We start from the raw sequence: 18394 nt of genomic DNA, 5'->3' as shown, positions 1-18394 counted from the left end.
TCTCATATGGAGACTTTTTCTGACTATTATGATGCGATTTCTCAAACCGATGGAACTCAAGACCAAATCGATGGGTCTTATTTCCTTTTTCTCTAATTGGCACCGCAAAACAATGGTTAAAAGGCCTTGATAAGGCTACTCTCGGAATTGATTCTTGGAAAAAGTTGGCTCTAGCTTTCTACAAAAAGTTCTATCCACCGGAAAAGACTAACATGCTAAGAGCTCAAATCACGGGCTTTAAGCAAAGGGATGAAGAATCTTTGTATGAAGCTTGGGAGCGATTTAAGGGAATTTGTCGCTCATGTCCTCACCATGGACTTAGCGAGTGGTTCTTGGTACAACAATTTTGGAACGTTCTTTATGAAGATTCAAGGAACATTCTCAACATGGGATCAAATGGAATGTTCACCGAAGTTGATGACAATCAAACTTGGAACAAAATTGAGGAAATGACGGTCCATAACTCACAATATAGTAGACCTCGCAAGGCTACTAGAGGAGGAAAGCATGAAGTGGACTCCATTACTCAATTGGGTGCTCAACTTAGTGCTCACATTGATACCATCAATTTGAAGTTTGAAAAAGCTATGGCTAGACTTGAAGAAGCCTCAAAATCACCAAAGCATCATGTTAATGCCATGACGGCATCTTCATCAATCCCAAGTGGGATTTGTGAGAATTGTGGAACTTTGGGACATGACCAAAGTGAATGTAGGGGAACAAATGAACAAGTGAATGCTTTCCAAGCATATAAGAGTGGTACCCCTTATTCAAACTATTACAATGAAAACACAAAATTCCATCCAAATCTCTCATACAAAAGCCAAAATGTTCAAAACCCTCAAACAACATACACCCCACCTCCCATAAGAAACCAAAATCAAAGACCCTTTTACAACCAAAACCAAGGTTACCAAAATCAATCTCCATACAATCAATAAAATGACCAAGGTTTTGATGTTCAAAAAGCGGTCCTCCAAATGCAAAAGAATTAACAAGAGTTTTTCACTCAAATGCAAAAGGATAGTCAAGCAAAGGAAACCACTATCAACAACATCCTAGCTCACACCAAAATGTTGGAAACCCAATTGACTCAACTAGCATCTTCAAGCTCACAAAGACAAAAGGGGCAATTACCATCTCAAAGTAATCCCCCAAGACATGAAACAGTTAGTGACATTCACTTGAGGAGTGGTACAAGGTATGAAGCACCGAAGAAGCAAGTTGAGGATGAAGTTGTGGAAGCTAGTGACAAAGAAGAAATTGTGCAAAACTCCAAGGATGGAGAACCATCAAAAGAAGAAATTTCAAAGAAAAATGAAGACAAGGTCAAGGAGAAGGAGCCCATTGTGATTAGACTTCCTTTTCCAAGTCATCAAGCCAAGCCCAAATTTGATGACCAACTTGGAAAATTTATGAAAATTGTGAAGAATTTGGAAGTCTCAATTCCTTTCACGGAATTAATCAATCACGTGCCGACCTATGCAAAATACATGAAAGACATCCTCACAAAGAAGAAGTCGATCCGGAAACTTGAGACTATCGCCTTCACTAAGGTGAGTATTGCAATACTTCAAGGGAGTTCACCTCCAAAACTTAAAGATCCGGGAAGCTTCTCAATACCGTGTACCATTGGCGACACCACGATCAACAAAGCCTTATGTGATCTTGGGGCTAGTGTGAGTGTTATGCCGTACTCGGTGAGTAAAAGGTTGGGGATGGGAGAGCTTAAATGCACCAATATCACACTCCAAATGGCCGATAGATCGACGAAGACACCATTAGGGATATGGGAAGATGTTCCCATAAGAATTGGGAAAATTTTCATCCCGGTGGACTTTGTCATTGTTGACATGGAAGAAGACTCCAACATTCCAATCATTCTAGGAAGACCTTTCTTACACACCGCGGGTGCGGTGATTGATGTGAAGCATGGAGAGCTCACTCTAGAAGTGGGAGATGAGAGCATAACTTTCAATCTTGACAAGACATGAGAGCTCCCCGTTTGCATGAACCATGTTTTATGGTTGATCATTATAGCCGGAAGGATGATAGGAAGAAGTCGGAATTCCAATGGAAGAAGAAAATTGAAGATGCTCCATTCAAAGAGCAAGTGAATTGTAGCAAAGAGAGCTTGAAAAGCTCACCAAAGTCAAGCAATGAAGAGGATGGCCTCATTGGCCAAGACAAGAAAGTGGGAGAGTTGTCTCCATCAACTCGAGAGATCTTTAGTGATCAAGTAGATGAAGTTTGTGGTCTTTGGGACGATGAGTTTGAAGGGATTTTCAATCCCTATATTGGTAATGCTATCGATCAAGACCGACAACAAGGGCAAAGGTCTATTGAAGATCTTTATCATGATAATGAAAAAGCTTTTGATTACTTCTTCAAGGTGTTGAGCAACATCAACAACACCTTGGACATGCCCCCATGACATCTCACTAAGGATGAGAGTTTGGTGGAGTCCTCCCTAAACCATCATTTGTAAATATTTCTAACTCCTTAACTCGCATTTTAATTCTTACATTGCATTTTTGTCATTTCTGGATTTTTATGCTTTGATCAAGATAATTATCATTTTTGAGAGAAGTGAGGGAGGGACTAATGATTCAATTGATGTGTAGTGCTTTAGCTTAGTGTGGGGATAGCAATTGCCTAGGCTATTCATGCCTTAGTAGTGCCCCCACAATGAAGAACACGAGATTTGAAGAATGGAAAATGACACGGGATATGCAAGTACACGGATGGAACTGAATCCGGGTAAAAGGGGGAGAATCCGAGCGTTTTCATGGGAAACCGCCCGTCTTCAGGCAATCCGGGCATCTTTGTCATAATCCGCCCGTCCATCTGAGCTGAGAATTTAAAATTTTGGGACTGTTGAAGAATCCGAGCGTCCTGGAAGAGAATCCGCTCGTCTTCAGAAAGACGCCCGTCCTGGAAGGAAAGACGCATGTCTTTTTGGCTGGGAAAAATAAGAAATCTCATTGTCTGAGAATCCGCCCGTCTTCAGCAAAAGACGCCCGTCCCGCAATTGATAAATCCGAGCGTCTTTATTGAAAGACGCCCGTCTTTAGGCGAGAATTCTCACACCAAAACAGGCAGAATCCGAGCGTCCCGAAGGAAAGACGCCCGTCTTCCCCTGCTATTTCAAATTTTCGGGTATTTTAAATACCCAATCCCCCATTCATTTCTTCATTCCTTCATTCAAAACACTACCCATAAATCCCAAAACTCAAAACCTTCATCCTCTCCATCACCAAAACAAGATTTCCTCAACCACATTCAATCAAAATCAAATCAAAACATCCTTCTAACAACAATTAATCACTCCTCTTTCAATAAAAATCAAACCAAGCACCAAAATCTTCAACCTTTGAGTCGATTTTTGAAATTATAAAGGCAAAGCCTTTCACCTTAAAATCGATTTGGGTATACTTGGAAATTGAAGATTTTCACTCTTTTCTTGGTTTAATCATCAATGGCAAGGACAAAAGGAGCAACAAAGGCACCTAAGGCAAAGGCACTCTCAACAAGACAAAAGAGTCTTCAAGCAAAGAAAGCCTCATTGGCTATGGTGGTAGCTAGCTCAAACTTGGAAGTGCAACAACAACAACCTTCCTTGGAAGCAATAACATCAACAACTCCGGAAATTGCTCAACTTTCGAACTATCCGGAGGTAATTTTCATTTCTAACTTCCATAGGGATACATTTTCCAAGTATGCTAGAAAATCCTTTCTATCCACCAAGTTTATTTGTGAAGATGCCTTGAACAAATTGGGTGTCCTTGAACAAACTAAATCCTTCTTTAAAGCCATGGGGTTGGGAAAATTGTTTGCTACAAGAGAATTGACATACCCCTCCCTTACCTTAGAATTCTTGAGTTCCTTGAAAGTTACTAAGGTAGAGACTAGAGAAAACATCGAGTTCCGCCTAACTAATGTGAGTAGGCGCATCACCTCTGATGAATTGGGTAAAGCATTGGGTCTTAGTGATTCACCTAGTTATTTCAAGAATCCCGACTAGTATGACCCCGCTCCTCTTTGGCAGGCGATTTCCGGAAGGAAATTTGAGAACTATCATGCTAGTCGCGCTCTATTAGTCCACCATCCGGGCATTAGAGTGTGGCATAAGGTCATCGGGAATACCATCATTGTAAGAAAAGACACCAACCACTTTACCAAGCTCGATTGTGTTCTTCTTGAGCCGGCCTTAAATATTGGAAGGAAATTCACCAAGCCTTACAATTCTCTAAGGCTTTTGGTGGAAAGTTGGCTAAATGTTGATTGTGGAAAGCAAGGCACCACCGTTATTGTAAATGGAGGTCTAGTCACTCTTTTGGCTAAGTATTTTGATCCGAATTTCAACAAGGATAGCAAGTATGTGGCGAAAAAGGGGGGTCATATCATTGACATGGATGCCATGATTAACAAGTACAAGTGGGTCACTCATAACCCTCTTGACACCAAGTATGGGTGGCTCACCAATGAGGCTAGATCTTTTACTTTGCCTTCCAGGATTTGCCGTTTGAGTGTCCATCAGACCAACTACCTTCTTCCCCTCTCAAAAGAAGCCGAATACATCATCCGACAACAAAGGGGTGAAATTGAAATGCCCTCCTCCTCCATTGTCACACCACCCTATCCATCAAAGTACCAAGAGTTCAAACCCGAAGGTGTTAAAGCAAGCAATGACTATATGACTCTACTCATGTAAGAGATGCACAAACAAGCTTTTAAGGATCGGGAAGATGCTTACTTAGCCCAATATCAACCCCTCCTTCATTTAGCTAGGCAAGGACTACTTGATCCTTCATGTCCTTTGCCTAGTTGGGCGGATATGGAAGTCTTCTTTCCGAGTGCATCTAGGGGTGAGATTTTGGGTGACGATGAGGTTGTCGGTGATGAAATTGTTGATAGCATTGAGGAAGAGGCTAGTGAAGAAGAAGAATAGGATGATGAAGAAAGTGAGCAAGAAAGTGAAGAGGGAAGTGGTGATAAGTCCACTTCTATTGAGGAAGACGATGATAATGATGATATGGTGGAAGACTTGCAAGCTTTGGAGGCTCCTACCCTCTTGAGGTTTGCCTACTTCTTTCTTTGTTTTATTTACTTTATCTTTGATCATGGTTGGAGAGTCCTAGAAACATAGAGGACTAACACCTCGGCCCCATTGAGGTGTTCTTATTTCATTGTTCCCACTTTTGAAAATCCAAAATGACAAATTTAGTTTCATGGATTGGATCTTGTGTGCATGAACTACCCCAACTTTAGGACATTAGAAATAATGTCTAACTCGGTTTGGGGAAGTACATGCATACGCAATGGGAGGTAATCTAAATTACGCTCTCCGTCATAAACAAAAACCCATGCATCATGTAGTGTCGATTAGTGTAGCTTGCATTTAGAGTAGAATTCATGCATCATGCTTGCATGATTTCCCATCATTTTGGCCATTGAGGACAATGCCCATATTAGTGTGGGGATGGGGAATTCTAACTTAACTTTTATTCAAAAACCCAAAAAAATCATAAAATTCGAAAAACCAAAAAAATTTGAAAAAATTGAAAAAACAAAAACAAGTTCATTTCCTTTGTAGTGTAGTCATGTATATATTGTTGTATATATTGTATTTGTTTTATCCTTGTTCACATTGATCGACTACGCAACATCCGAGACATGACGATATTGAAGATCGCATGGTATGATCTTTCCAATCTCCTCTTTCCTCTTTATGTTAATGACTATGTGGTTTTATTTTGATTGATGCGGTATAACAATGTGAACTTAGGACTTGCATTTAGTTTATATGGCATATTAGTTGGTAGAATCATTTGTATTAGGATGTTTATATGATAGTTGCATCATGGCATGTAGTTGCATATTAGAAAAATTTTGCGAAATCGTCTACTTGGGAAGCTTGACAAGTGTATATAGGCCCTAGTAGATGCTTTTTCTTCTTAAGACTTTGCTTGTTAGAATACTTGTAAAACACCCTAGGATGTGTTATGCTAGTATCCTTTGACCCATGGATTAAGGCCTAGTCAAGAGTACCTTGTGGTGTGATAACTCCTTGGCTATCGTTTATTCCAAGGTGACCCTTGAAACCATGCATCCATCCATCATCCATGTTCTACCACATTTTTGTCATCAAAGGGAATGGGCACAAAAAGAAATCAATTTGAGTTCAATGAAATGAAAAGTGAAAGAAAGTTTGAAAAAAAATGCATCAAATGAAAAGAGGAGCAAAAATAGAACTCCTAAAGATTCAAATATAAGCCACCCTCACTACATATGGGGTGACTTTGAAAATGTTCAAAAATAAATGCAAAGAAAAGTTGAAAGTTGTCAAGTATTGAAATGCCAAAAATCAAAAAGAAATGGCAAAAGAAAGTGTTCTCAAATGTCAAATGCCACAAGAAATTGGGGGGAAAAACAAAAACAAAAGCAAACTCCCAAAGTGAAACTCAAATATTTATTGATCCCTTTATCCATCGTATCCATTTTTGTGCATGGTAGAGAGGGGACGACCCTTCTTCTTGTCTAGGCAAGATGGGGAATTCCGCGATCCTTTAGTGTTTCTAACACCATAGGGAGTCTACTCTTGACAAAAGCATTTCACGATTGAGGACAAAGGTACCCTAGCTTGACACAATTTGGAAGTGATTTATTGGTATCCTTCTAGGCTTAGTAGTTTGAAGAAATTGCATCTATGAAAGAGTGTGTACCCTTGAATTGCTTCCCTTGTAGATAATGTCCGCCACTTAGATGAGCAAATTGGCTATTCTTTTGTAGATGCATCCGTTATTTGATTTTGTGTGCTTAATGTTTGGATGTGTCTCCATTTTGGCAAGACCCACCTTGCCTTGCAAGAAGGCATCCTACCTCATGGTTGTCTTGTTGTGAGTTGAAGGGGCGGAGTGAGACCCGCTAATTGTCTCATACCGGCTATGTTATTAGGTTAGTTTAAAATAATGGTCCTACTCTTTGTCACCTCTTTACTCGGGACGAGCAAAGGTTCGGTTTGGGGATATTTGATGTGACCATAATTAGAGCACATTTAGTCCCCGAATTAGCCTTGTTCCCATGCTTTTTAGTGCATATTTGGGTCATTTATTGTCTTTAGTTCTTTGTTTTGCATATTCTTTGAGGTTTTGATCCTTTGGTAGGAAAGGAGTGCAAACCTTGCATTTTCATGGCAAAATGAGGCTAAATTGATTGAATTCAATGACCAAGCATCAAGGAGAGACAAGATTAGAAGGCCTTTGTACATACTATAGTAGATGGGCAATGATGAGAAAAGATCTTTGCATCCCCGAGAAAATCCGCAAAGATTTTATGAAGAAAAAGGAAGAAAAGAAGAAGAAACAAGACTGCCCAACAATCCGTGCAGATTGCCTAGAAGACGCCCGTCTTCACCCTACAATCCGTGCGTCTTCACCACCAAGACGCCCGGGCAAAAACTCTAGAAGACGCCCATCTTCACCCCCAAGACGCTCGGGCAGAAACCACCAAATCCGCCCATCCCGTGCTAAAGACGCCCGGATTCCCAGGCAGACCCATTTCGTCTTTTTCAAGCTTCAAGGAAGGATGCACATCTTCTTCTAGAGACCAGAGTCTTCCCAAAAAGACCGGCGTTTCCTCAACAAGGGACTTAATCGTCATTTAAGCCGTTAGTTAACCCTAATTCATGCACCTAATCCCCACTATAAATACCCCATTAGTCTAATAAGAAGAGCATGTTTTTCTTAGCAATCTTTATTGTAGTTAATATCAATAAAATATCTCTTTAATCTTGTAATTAACAATTAATCAAGTTTTAATACAAGTTTTATTTCCTTAATCTCTCTCCTGTTAATCCTTTATTTTGGGTAATTGAAGATTATTTGGGTTATTATTGGGAGATTGACAACCTCTCAATCAAGCATCAAGTACTTCTTTTATTCTTTGCTTTATTATTGGAATCATTAGTAGGTATAATTCTCTTAATCCCTCTTTAATTATTGTTAATCACTTTTATTTATTCATCATGTTTCACTTTGTTGGTATGATTGACAACCTTGCTAGCATGTTCAACATGATAATGAGTGAGTAGTTTCCTTAGCTAGGGTTAATGGGTAATTAGGGGAAACCAACATGGGGAATGATTCATGCTTAAATTAATATGCTTTCATAGTCTATTTGCTTGCTTGTTGTGATCTCAAGTTATGCACATGTTATGTTTGATGAAATGCGAGCCTATGAATCCTTGCATTTTTACCCATCACCTATCTTTTCAATGAGACTTGTAAGACATAAACCAACTCGAGTCTCATTAGACCATGCATGTTGTTGAGTAGGGAAGACTAAGTCGACTTGTATGTGTTGTACAATCTAATCGATTCGGCTCTGGGACCCAAACTTTCCTAGGATTGTAAGATATAAACCAACTCGATCCATCACAACAATAATTGCTTGCTTATAATTTGAGAACATGTTTGTATGATCAATTCCCATGAATCCCCTTTGTCCCCATGACACCCTAGTGCTTTTTATCAATTGTTTACATCCCTTTTGGTTCATCTTGCTTGTTTACTTTTATTGCTATTTAGTTTAGTGATCTTCTACATCAAACCCCAATTGTGACACCCCTTAAGACACCACTAGTTGCAATAGAAACCTCATCTCAATTCCCGTCCCTTGGGATCCGACCTTTACTTGCCTCTTTAGTAATTGTAGAGTTGTTTGTGAAGTTATAAATTGTGTTTTGGTCTAGGTGCTCCTAACGACAAGTAACCGAAAGATATACGATCCGACCACCCTCAACTCCAGATTTTTATCTCTCAAACAAACCTTTTATTACCAAGCTCCACATTCCATAATGTCGAAGCCATTTTCACCCTGACCCAGATACGGAGTCCTCGAATGCTTTGCTACCGAGAATGGGACATACCCAATCTACCCTTCGGGTCCACTTTTTAGTGTGCTCACATGATAAGGAACATTTTCACAAATTACACCTCTTCGATTCATGATCAAGGAGGAATTATCTCAAGTCAATTTCTTGAGTCACCAGACGGATTTTACCGTCGTGACCCTCACACTTTAAGGTCCTACAACTCGCTTAGGTACACATTTAGACGAGTCACCAAACAGAATTTACCATCGTGACCCTCACACTTTAAGGTCCTGACATCTCGCTTAGGCACACACATTCAGAACTACGATCTGGTTTGATTTCACATCACGTGAATACGTAGGCAGTCCTTCAAGGACACAACCATACACCTCAAAATCACTTTAAGGTCCTAACAACTCGCTTAGGCAAACACATTCAGAACTACGATCTGGTTTGATTTCACTTCACGTGAATACGTAGGCAGTCCTTCAAGGACACAACCATACACCTCAATTTCAATTATCAGCACACACCCTGAACTACGATATGGTTTGATTTCACAAACACGCAAATACGTAGGCAGTTCTATTACAAGGGCACAACCACACCCCCACACACATTCAATTTTCAAACCTTCAATTTGCAACTTATTGCACAAACACTCCGAACTACGATCTGGTTTGATTTCACAAACACGCGAATACGTAGGCAGTCCTATTACAAGGGCACAACCGCATACTCCTTTCACAACATTTCCAATTTTCAATCCTTAATAACCGTCTCAGAACTACGATCTGGTTTGATTTCACACACACGCGAATACGTAGACAGTCCCCAACAGGGACACAACCGCACACCTATTTCAATCTTAACCATTAACATCAATCCTCAAAAGCGGCCCACCCAGCTGCAAAGATTAATCTCATACCTCTTTACTGGGGGCTTCTTCCTTAAGACGTCACCCATTCCTTGTTTTGTCAAATTCCCAACTTTTTTGTGAATTGTTTTTGTTGTTTGGTTGGATTTGGGCGGGGTTGCCCTTGTTTTGCTTTGCAGGTTATTTTTTGGATTTGTCCAATTTACGCCGTCGTAATGCCGAAATTTCGGCTGACGTTTTTTGTTTAACCTTGATCGTAGGGGACCATTTGGGACCTATGGGGTCCGTTGTTGAGGCATTGGAGGAGGAGGATGATCCCGGAGGAGGAGAGGCGACTGTTTTTTGTTACAGGCTTGGTTGTGTTTCTCCCTGGCGGCCTTTGCCCGGCCAATGATCGGGTATCGATCGTTGGTCGTTGTCTGCAGAGGTTCGGATGCCCGATGAGTGGGGTTCAATGCGGGCGTGTTATCCCATGTTGCCACTTTTGATTGTTGTCGAATTCTGGTGATTGGAGGCCAACATCGGGGCAGTGTCCGTTGCCATGGTCCTCCTTCACTCTTGAATTCTGCTGATTGGAGGCCAACATCGGGCTAACGTGCTGAGTTACGATCCTTGGTTTCGTGTCGTCCGAAGCCTGCCAGGCATCATTTTTCTTTTTGTCGTGGAGCAGGAACGAGGTGTTACCGTTATGGTAACCACCTCTGTTTCCGTTGTTGCTCCTCTGTTTCTTGTGTTGCTCCCTTTCTTTTCCGTTTGAGAGGATAGAGAGTGCTTAGTTCGGTAGGTGGCGGATAGCCCCCCAGTTCGCTGTCTTAGGCTAGTGTCTGTATGATAGACGGTTGTTTTAGGCCAGTGTCTGTATGATAGACGGTTGTTTTAGGCCAGTGTCTGTATGATAGACGGTTGTTTTAGGCCGTGTCTGTATGATAGATGTCTGTACTGGATTCTGTTTGTACGATCAGTTGTCCGTATCAAACGTGTGTCGATGTATTTTGCGTGAGGCGGTTTGTATATATGTGTTTTTGGGTTGTGGCTCATTTTGTGATTTTTGGCTTTTTTGTGTCGTGTTTCGGAGGAGCGCTGTCGGCTGTCGATTCTCCTTTCCATGTTTGCACCAGTTCCTGCATCGTTAGTGTAGAAAACAGGCAATAGGTAGCACGTACGCATAAACGTAAACACGTAAAAGCATTTGATTGAAAACAAAATTAACCAAGATGACTTGAAGTTAAAATTGAATTTTGAAAAATTAAATGAATTTTCAAAAATCCCGCGACAAGTCGCCACGTTTGGACTCCCAAAAGGAATTAATTTGATAATCGAGCAATTAACTCGTGTCGTGAATTAAATTGCATCGAAATTATTTGAAATTGATTTGTGACTCGAAAAATTTCAAACTCAATCCGTCAGGGAAGAATTTTCGAAAAGATTTTTACGAGTGTATTTGATTTGGTTTTTGTGAGGTCAAGACTCGAATTTGTGAGTGCTTGAATTTTGAGGAAAACTGATGTCGTTTTATCAATTTTCGATTTTTATTTAGACGAAAAATTGTGAAAAGGCGAAAAATTTTCGGAGAAAAAGCGATTTTTTTTGGAATTTTGATTGACATGGAAACGATCCGTCGCGGATCGGGGCGACTAGCCCTCCCCCCTTAAAAAAAGAAAGAAAAATCCGTATGTTTAAAGCTGCGTCATGGAAACCGTGTCGGATTTCGTAAAACGCGAAAACAAGGAAATGTGAGTGTGAGAAAACACAAAATGTCCCGGATCAGCCCGAAGATGCGTGAGCATTCTGGCGGGAGGTTTGAGGTGTTAGGAGAAAACACAAGTTGAAAGAGACAAGTCAAAGCGGGAATCTTGGGAGAGGGCTTAAAGAGGCGCGAGCAGCCTGGCGTTGGGAGCCAGCTCTCCCCTTTTTCTGAAAAACGCGTTGATAATTTTTGTATAAATAGTGATGTTTGCGTTTCATTATTTCATCATCCGAAACACAAAAACATCTCTATAAAACATCTTCTTCTTCTTCTTCCACAAAAATATTTCATGGATGCCTTTGAGAATGCGTTGCGACAATGGTGCCGGGATTTGTCGCCTCCCGAAAAGTATCAACTCATTTGCATGAGAGTTGGTCAATCGTTGGTGCTCCGTCAAGTCAAGGTGCAACCCTCATTTCTCGAAGCATGTTCTCGGTTTTAGGATTCAAAACACCATGTTTTCGTTTTCCCAAAAGGTGAAATTTGTCCACTAGCCGAAGAAGTTGGAGCCATTGGTGGATGGCCGGGTTGTGTTCCGGTGCTTCCTCCGACTCGGTTGTGCTACAAGGAGAAATTCCTTCTTGCTCCGCATGGTGTGGATATGTTGGCTCTTATCAACATCTTTTCCAACCGATTAGATGCCAATGTTTCGGAGGTGGCTAGGAGAAGGGCTCTTGCCTTTTGCCTTGTCCATGTGTACCTCTTTGTTGATGTTTTGAATAAGGAGGGGCCGAAATGCTATGGTAGCATGACCCTTGTTCATGTGGTCGAGCAAATGGAGCACGGTATAGATCCATCATGGTTGGTGCTTGGAGAGATCATCCAAGCTTTGGACAAGGAAGGCTCTTGTGGAGAAGCTCCTTCATTTGGGTCCCCAAGGATCTTCCAAGTGTGGCTATTGGAGAGGCTAAGGTATGTAGAGACTCCGGTTGATTCTTCTTCTTATTCCTTCCGTCACCTTACCATGAGGAAGAAGTTGTACTCGAATGGTTTTGCTTCTACCGAGGCTTATTGGGCCGCAAGATTGGCGGAGGAGGGTGGTCCTCACATCCGTTGGGTGGTGCCATGGTGGCACTTGAGGTCCTTCACGGGGTTGCCCACTGCGGTTGCTAGTCCTCGTTCTTTGTTGGTGGTGGGTTTGAAGGTTGCTTCCTTCATTTATCCCGAAAGGCTCATTAGGCAAATGGGGCGTCAACAAAAGGTGCCCGCTCAAGATACCCTTGTCCAAGAGAATGTTTTCCGGAACTCCGAGATTGTGGAGGTCTTCGAAAGATGGTGGGCCACTCGGCCGCTTTGGGAGGTACCAAATCCCGTTGCCCCGACATGGGTGACTCCCGCTTATGTCAAGTGTTCACGTGCTCCGTCCTTGGAAGAGAGGTCCAAATTCCGTAAGGACGAGGTCGTCGACTTGAAGTATCGAGAGGTTGGCAAGGCCAACCGTGCCTTCTTCGAGGAGTATGTTGATGGAGCTATCCCGGATGTGATGAGACCAAACAAAGAGGAGAATCTCGGGTCCCAAGAACATGGTGGGCCGTGCATTGGCTCATTTCGGGTCGAACATGGGGTCTTGTGCTAGACCGGAGGCCGTCTCCATCTTAGATCCGTTGAGGATCCGTTCCAAAAAGGAAATCCATGCTAGGCGGGCCAACAAGAAGAACAAGGGGAAGATGTACCCCGAGGGAAAAGGCAAGGGTAGAATGGAAGAGTGAAGACCTCCATTACCCATTTTATTATTATGTTGTATTATTGTTGTGAGTTGTTATTATGTTGTACTAGCTAGTTATTGTGTGTTTTGTGCTAGTTTTATTATGTGAGGTGTTTTAGTCGACACCTTAGCCTTGACAAGTTGTAGACTCGTCGAGCTTTATTTGTTGTTGAAATTGTAATCCCTCCCATTATTAATTAAATAAGAGGATTACTCGTATCAAAAATTATGAACGCTCGTTTCTTCCATCCATTTTGTAAAGGCAATTCGATTTGAATCGTCCTAAACATTTGCACTTGGGAAAGTGGGAGTTTTGTGGGAAGGGAGAAAGGCTACTTTTTGTATTTTTGTGGGAAAGGGAATGGTTTTCCTTTTTCTCCATTTTTGATGGGGATGTTTTTGTATGTGGGGGTTTTTGTCGTATGGGGATGGTTGTATCCTTCATGTGTAAGAAAGGAATGCCTACGTATCCACCTGGAGAGGTGAAATCAAACCATGGTCGTAGTTCGAAATGTTTTGTAAATTTGATTGGATTTTGTGGTTGTATCCCTCATGTATAAGAGGGACTGCCTACGTATCCACCTGAAGAAGTGAAATCAAACCATGCTCGTAGTTCAGGGGTTTTTGTTTGTTTTAGTGCAAATGGATGTTGCCTTTGACAGATCAAAGGACATTCAAAACGGGCAAGGTGCCGCAACTTAGACTCGATAAAACATGCAATTTTAAATCAGAACGCGTTTGAGGAACTTGACTTGAAAAGGGTTAAGGTGGACGCTAGTTGTAAAACTAGGCTTGGATCGTTGGTTGCTATGGTTCAAGGGTAGTATTTCTTGAGTTGGTCTAGGTTGGTCGGGTTTGTAAAGTCCTCCCCATGTAGGTCACTCAGTCTCACTGCGCCCCCCGAAAGTATCTTCTTGACCAGGTATGGCCCGGCCCAGTTGGGTTTGAATTTTCCCCTTGGATCGACGGGTAGCGGTGCTCGGACCGACTTGAGGACCAAGTCACCCTCCTTAATGTGCCTGGGTTTGACCCTCTTGTTGAATGCCCGTTGTATACGTCGTTGGTATAGCTGGATGTTGTGCAAGGCGTTGAGCCGCCGTTCGTCTAGAAAAGTGAGTTGTTCGTACCTTCGACGGGTCCATTTCGCCTTGGGGACTTGACTCTCCAGTAGGATGCGTAGAGAAGGGACCTCTAACTCTACCGGTTGAACTGCCTCCATACCGTATGCTAGGTAGATGGCGCCTTTCGGTGTTCGAATGGAGGTTCGGTATCCCCAGAGTGCGAATGGGAGCTTGCTCGGCCAATCGCGGTAGTTGTCTTGCATTTTCTTGATAATGGTGATAAGAGTTTTGTTAGCTGCCTCCACCGCTCCGTTGGTTTGGGGACGGTATGGGGATGATCGATGTCGTTTGATCTTGTATTTGTCCAACAAGGTCTGAGCTTTCGCCCGGAAGTGAGAACCTTGATCGCTGATGTTTTCATGGGGTACCCCATATTGGCAGATGATGTTGTTTTGCATGAACTTGGCCACTTTTTTGGCGGTCAAGACTGCATATGATTGCGCTTCCACCCATTTGGTGAAGTATTCGATGGCGACGAGGATGAAGCAATGCCCCTTGGTGGCCACCGGGTTAACTTTCCCGATGATGTCGATGCCCCAGGTCGAGAAAGGCCAGGGTGACGTCATGGTGTATAAAAGGGATGGTGGTATATGTTGTATGTTGGCGAAGATTTGGCAATTGTGGCAATGTTTGACGTAGTTACGGCAATCGGCTTCCATGGTGGTCCAGTAGTAACCTAGCCGCATGATTTTTCGGGTAAGAATCATTGCGCTCATGTGAGGGCCACATTCTCCGTCGTGGACCTCTCCCATGACTTTTTTTGGCTTTGTGATGGTCAATGAAAAGGAGGAGAATCCCTTGGGGTGTTCTTTTGTATAATTGGTCTTGGTTTATCACGAATTGTGATACAAGTAAACGGATGGCTCTTTGTCCTCTTTTGTCAGAGTTAGGAGGGAATTCGTTTTTGGTTTTGTAGTTGAGGATGGCTTGGTACCAAGGTTCATCATTGCTTTCCTCGTTGTTGTCGATGGCACAAATGTGAGCTGGCTCGCTCCTTCCTTCGACACATAGGGGCATCGACGTCATGTCGACTGGTATGTTGACGAGCGCGGCAAGTTTTGCCAGGGCGTCAGCAAATTTATTTTCTTCTCGCGGCAAGTGGAAGTAGTCGACTTGGTCGAAGAATTCGGCCTCTTGATTGATCATCGCTCGGTAGGGAGCTAAACTGTCACTTTGGATTTTCCATGATCCGGACACATGATTGATGATGAGCGAGGAATCGCCGTGGACCCTCAGTCTTTTGATGCCAAGTGTGATGGCTGCTTGTAGGCCGATGAGATATGCCTCATATTCAGCGACTCTAGTTTGACCAAGATTGGAACATGTTCTCCCTCTGGCGATATTAGGAGGATTACTACCCCAAAGCCTCTCAGATTAGATGCACTATCGAAGTATAGGTCTCATGCGTCGGAATCAGCATAAAGGATGTATTCGTCAGGAAGTGACCAGGTGTCGGTCGTTGGATCCTCATTGACGGGATTTTCCGCCAGAAAATCGGCGACTGCTCTTCCCTTGATAACCTTGAAGGGTACAAACTTGAGATCGAACTCGGACAACATGAGCGTTCACCTAGACAGCCTTCCGTTTAGTACGGGTTTTTCGAAGATGTATTTGACCGGGTCCGTCTTGGAGTAGATGTGGACCATACAGCTGAGCATGTAATGCCGCAGCTTCTTTGTTGACCATACTAGGGCAAGGCATGTCTTTTTCAGCTGGGTGTACCTTGTCTCGTATTCGATTAACTTTTTGCTGATGTAGTAGATGGCTCGTTCCTCGCCGTCGACTGTTTGTGCTAGCATTGCTCCCATGGCTGTGTCGGTAACAGTCAGGTATAGGGATAAAGGAATCCCCGGTTGAGGTGGCATGAAGACATGACGTTTGGATAAGATTTCCTTTATCCCGTCGAAGGCTTTTTGGCAGTCGTCGTCCCAATCGGTGTGATCGGAGGCGTGAAGCTTTATGAATATTGGTTCACAAATCATGGTGAGCTTGGCAATGAAGCGACTAGATGTATTTGACCTGACCGAGAAATCCCCGAATCTCCTTCTCGTTCCTAGGCCAAGAGTTTTCCGGAGGTGACTCCGAATGCACACTTCTGAGGATTTAGTCTCATGTTATATTTCCGCAGATGAGCGAAGAATTTCCGAAGGGTGTTGATGTGGCCATCCCGTTCTCTCGACTTGACAGTCATGTCGTCGATATACATCTCTACCACCTTGTGCATCATATCATGTAGGAGAGTGGTAGCGGTTCTTTGATAGGTTGCTCCGGCGTTGATGAGACCGAAAGGCATGATTGTGTAGCAATATGTACCCCATTGTGTTGTGAAAGCAGTCTTGTGCATGTCTTCCTCAGCTATTTTAATCTGGTTGTACCCAGCATACCCGTCCATGAATGATAGGAGAGCATGTTAAGCAGTGTTGTCTACTAGAATGTCAACATGTGGCAAAGGGAAGTCCTCCTTTGGACTCACCTTATTCAGATCCCTGAAGTCGACGCAAACCCAAATTCTCCCGTCTTTCTTTGGTACAGGAACAATGTTGGACACCCAGTCAGAGTATTAAGACACTTTCATGAAACCAGCCTTGAATTGTTTATCCACTTCTTCCTTGATTTTTAGGGCCCATTCAGGACGCATCCGACGTAACTTCTGCTTCACAGGTTTAGCTCCGGGCTTAATGGGTATCCGGTGGTCTGTGATTTCCCTGTCAATCCCAGGCATGTCTCTGTAGGACCAGGCGAATACGTCTTTGTGTTTGTAGAGGAGGTCAATGAACTGTTGTCTTTCCGAGGGGTCCAGGGTTGTCCCTATCCTAAGTTCTTGAGGTGTGTTATCGGTCCCTACGGTAATAGGTTCGGTCTCCTCAATGATGGGGGTTCTGGTTTCCCGTTTGTCAAGTTCTTTGGCTAGGTGAGGTGGGTAGTCACTCAAGTCAAATTCCTCATAGTCATTAAGAATTGCATTGAAGTTAAATTGAGACGAGTCATAAGCAAACTTAGCGTTCATTAAGTTGACACGAGCGAAAAGCTCGGAGAGGACAAACATCTCATGGCCAGTCAAAGGCGACACAGTAGAGGAGGTGACCCCTGGAACAGGCTCCAGGTTGTCACCTTTCATGGGAGTGGGGGTGACCCTAGTAGACTCAGCCTCTGAATCAGCCACGACTTTGTGATAAAATAGCGGGAAGGGGACCTTGGCTGGGACATCGGGAGTGTTAAGAGCTATGACAAACTCTGACTCCGACTCCGACTCAGATTCATATTCTTTTCCACTTCCTTCTTTGAACATAGGGCCTTCTCCAGTTGTGATCTTGAGAATGCGGCCTTGGCGATCGGTCCACTTGACGGTTTTCCTGCAGCCCTGTGTGGCTTTCTCCGGGTCAGTGTTGGAGATCAAAGAAGTTGGGTCAAATTTATTGTCCTTCAGGGCGATGTTGATAATGTCCTCATAGTCGAGGTGCTTGATGTTATCCACTCCAAAGAGGAGGGTGACAGCTTGTCCATCGAGGCATGACGACGACTTAGACTCAGTTGATGCAGCTTCGGTGTTGTCGGGGATGAAGTAGCAATCCTGGAAGACTTCCACACCCGGGTACCTGGCCTTGGCTACAGAGTCGTAGATCGGCTCCGGAAAGCCATTGTAGAGCTCGGACTCTCCCTCGGGGACAAAGTATCCATTGTGGGTCAGATGATATGAACGGAGGATAACTCCGTGCTTCTTGTGTTTCCAAACTAGGAGGTTCATCTCCTAGATATCTTCATCAGTAGGCTCATATCTCAGCCCGAAGGGAATGTTGGGGACCTTAGCCTGTTTCAAGGGAGGTAAGGTGCTCTTCAATGGATTGAGGGGCAAACCTGGGAAGTAACCCTGGCGCATCATGATGCGGTTGATTGTGAGGTTGGCAAACGGGTCACAATCAAAGGGTGTTGATTCATCATTTATGGCATTCACAGCTTGGAATCCCCACATTTCATTATCATCTTCCTCAATGCTCTGGGAGGCTATCCCCTTTCTCATGACAGCTTTGATCGGGGAAGCAGGAATTGTGATTGTTTTCCCGTTGAAGGG

General features: G+C 43.2%; 1 non-coding gene across 1 annotated transcript; it reads right to left on the bottom strand.

Annotated features, from left to right (window-relative positions):
- Positions 1-212: 212 nt before the first annotated feature.
- LOC141639484 (small nucleolar RNA R71) lies at positions 213-319 on the bottom strand. The gene has a single exon (XR_012542546.1). It is a non-coding gene; the product is annotated as a small nucleolar RNA R71 (small nucleolar RNA).
- Between the last annotated feature and the right edge of the window lie 18075 nt (positions 320-18394).

Source organism: Silene latifolia, unplaced genomic scaffold (genome assembly GCF_048544455.1).
Source record: "Silene latifolia isolate original U9 population unplaced genomic scaffold, ASM4854445v1 scaffold_413, whole genome shotgun sequence".
Classification (NCBI taxonomy): Eukaryota; Viridiplantae; Streptophyta; class Magnoliopsida; order Caryophyllales; family Caryophyllaceae; genus Silene; species Silene latifolia.
Note: the sequence above shows the minus strand (reverse complement) of the source record. Positions and strands in the feature narration are given on the sequence as shown.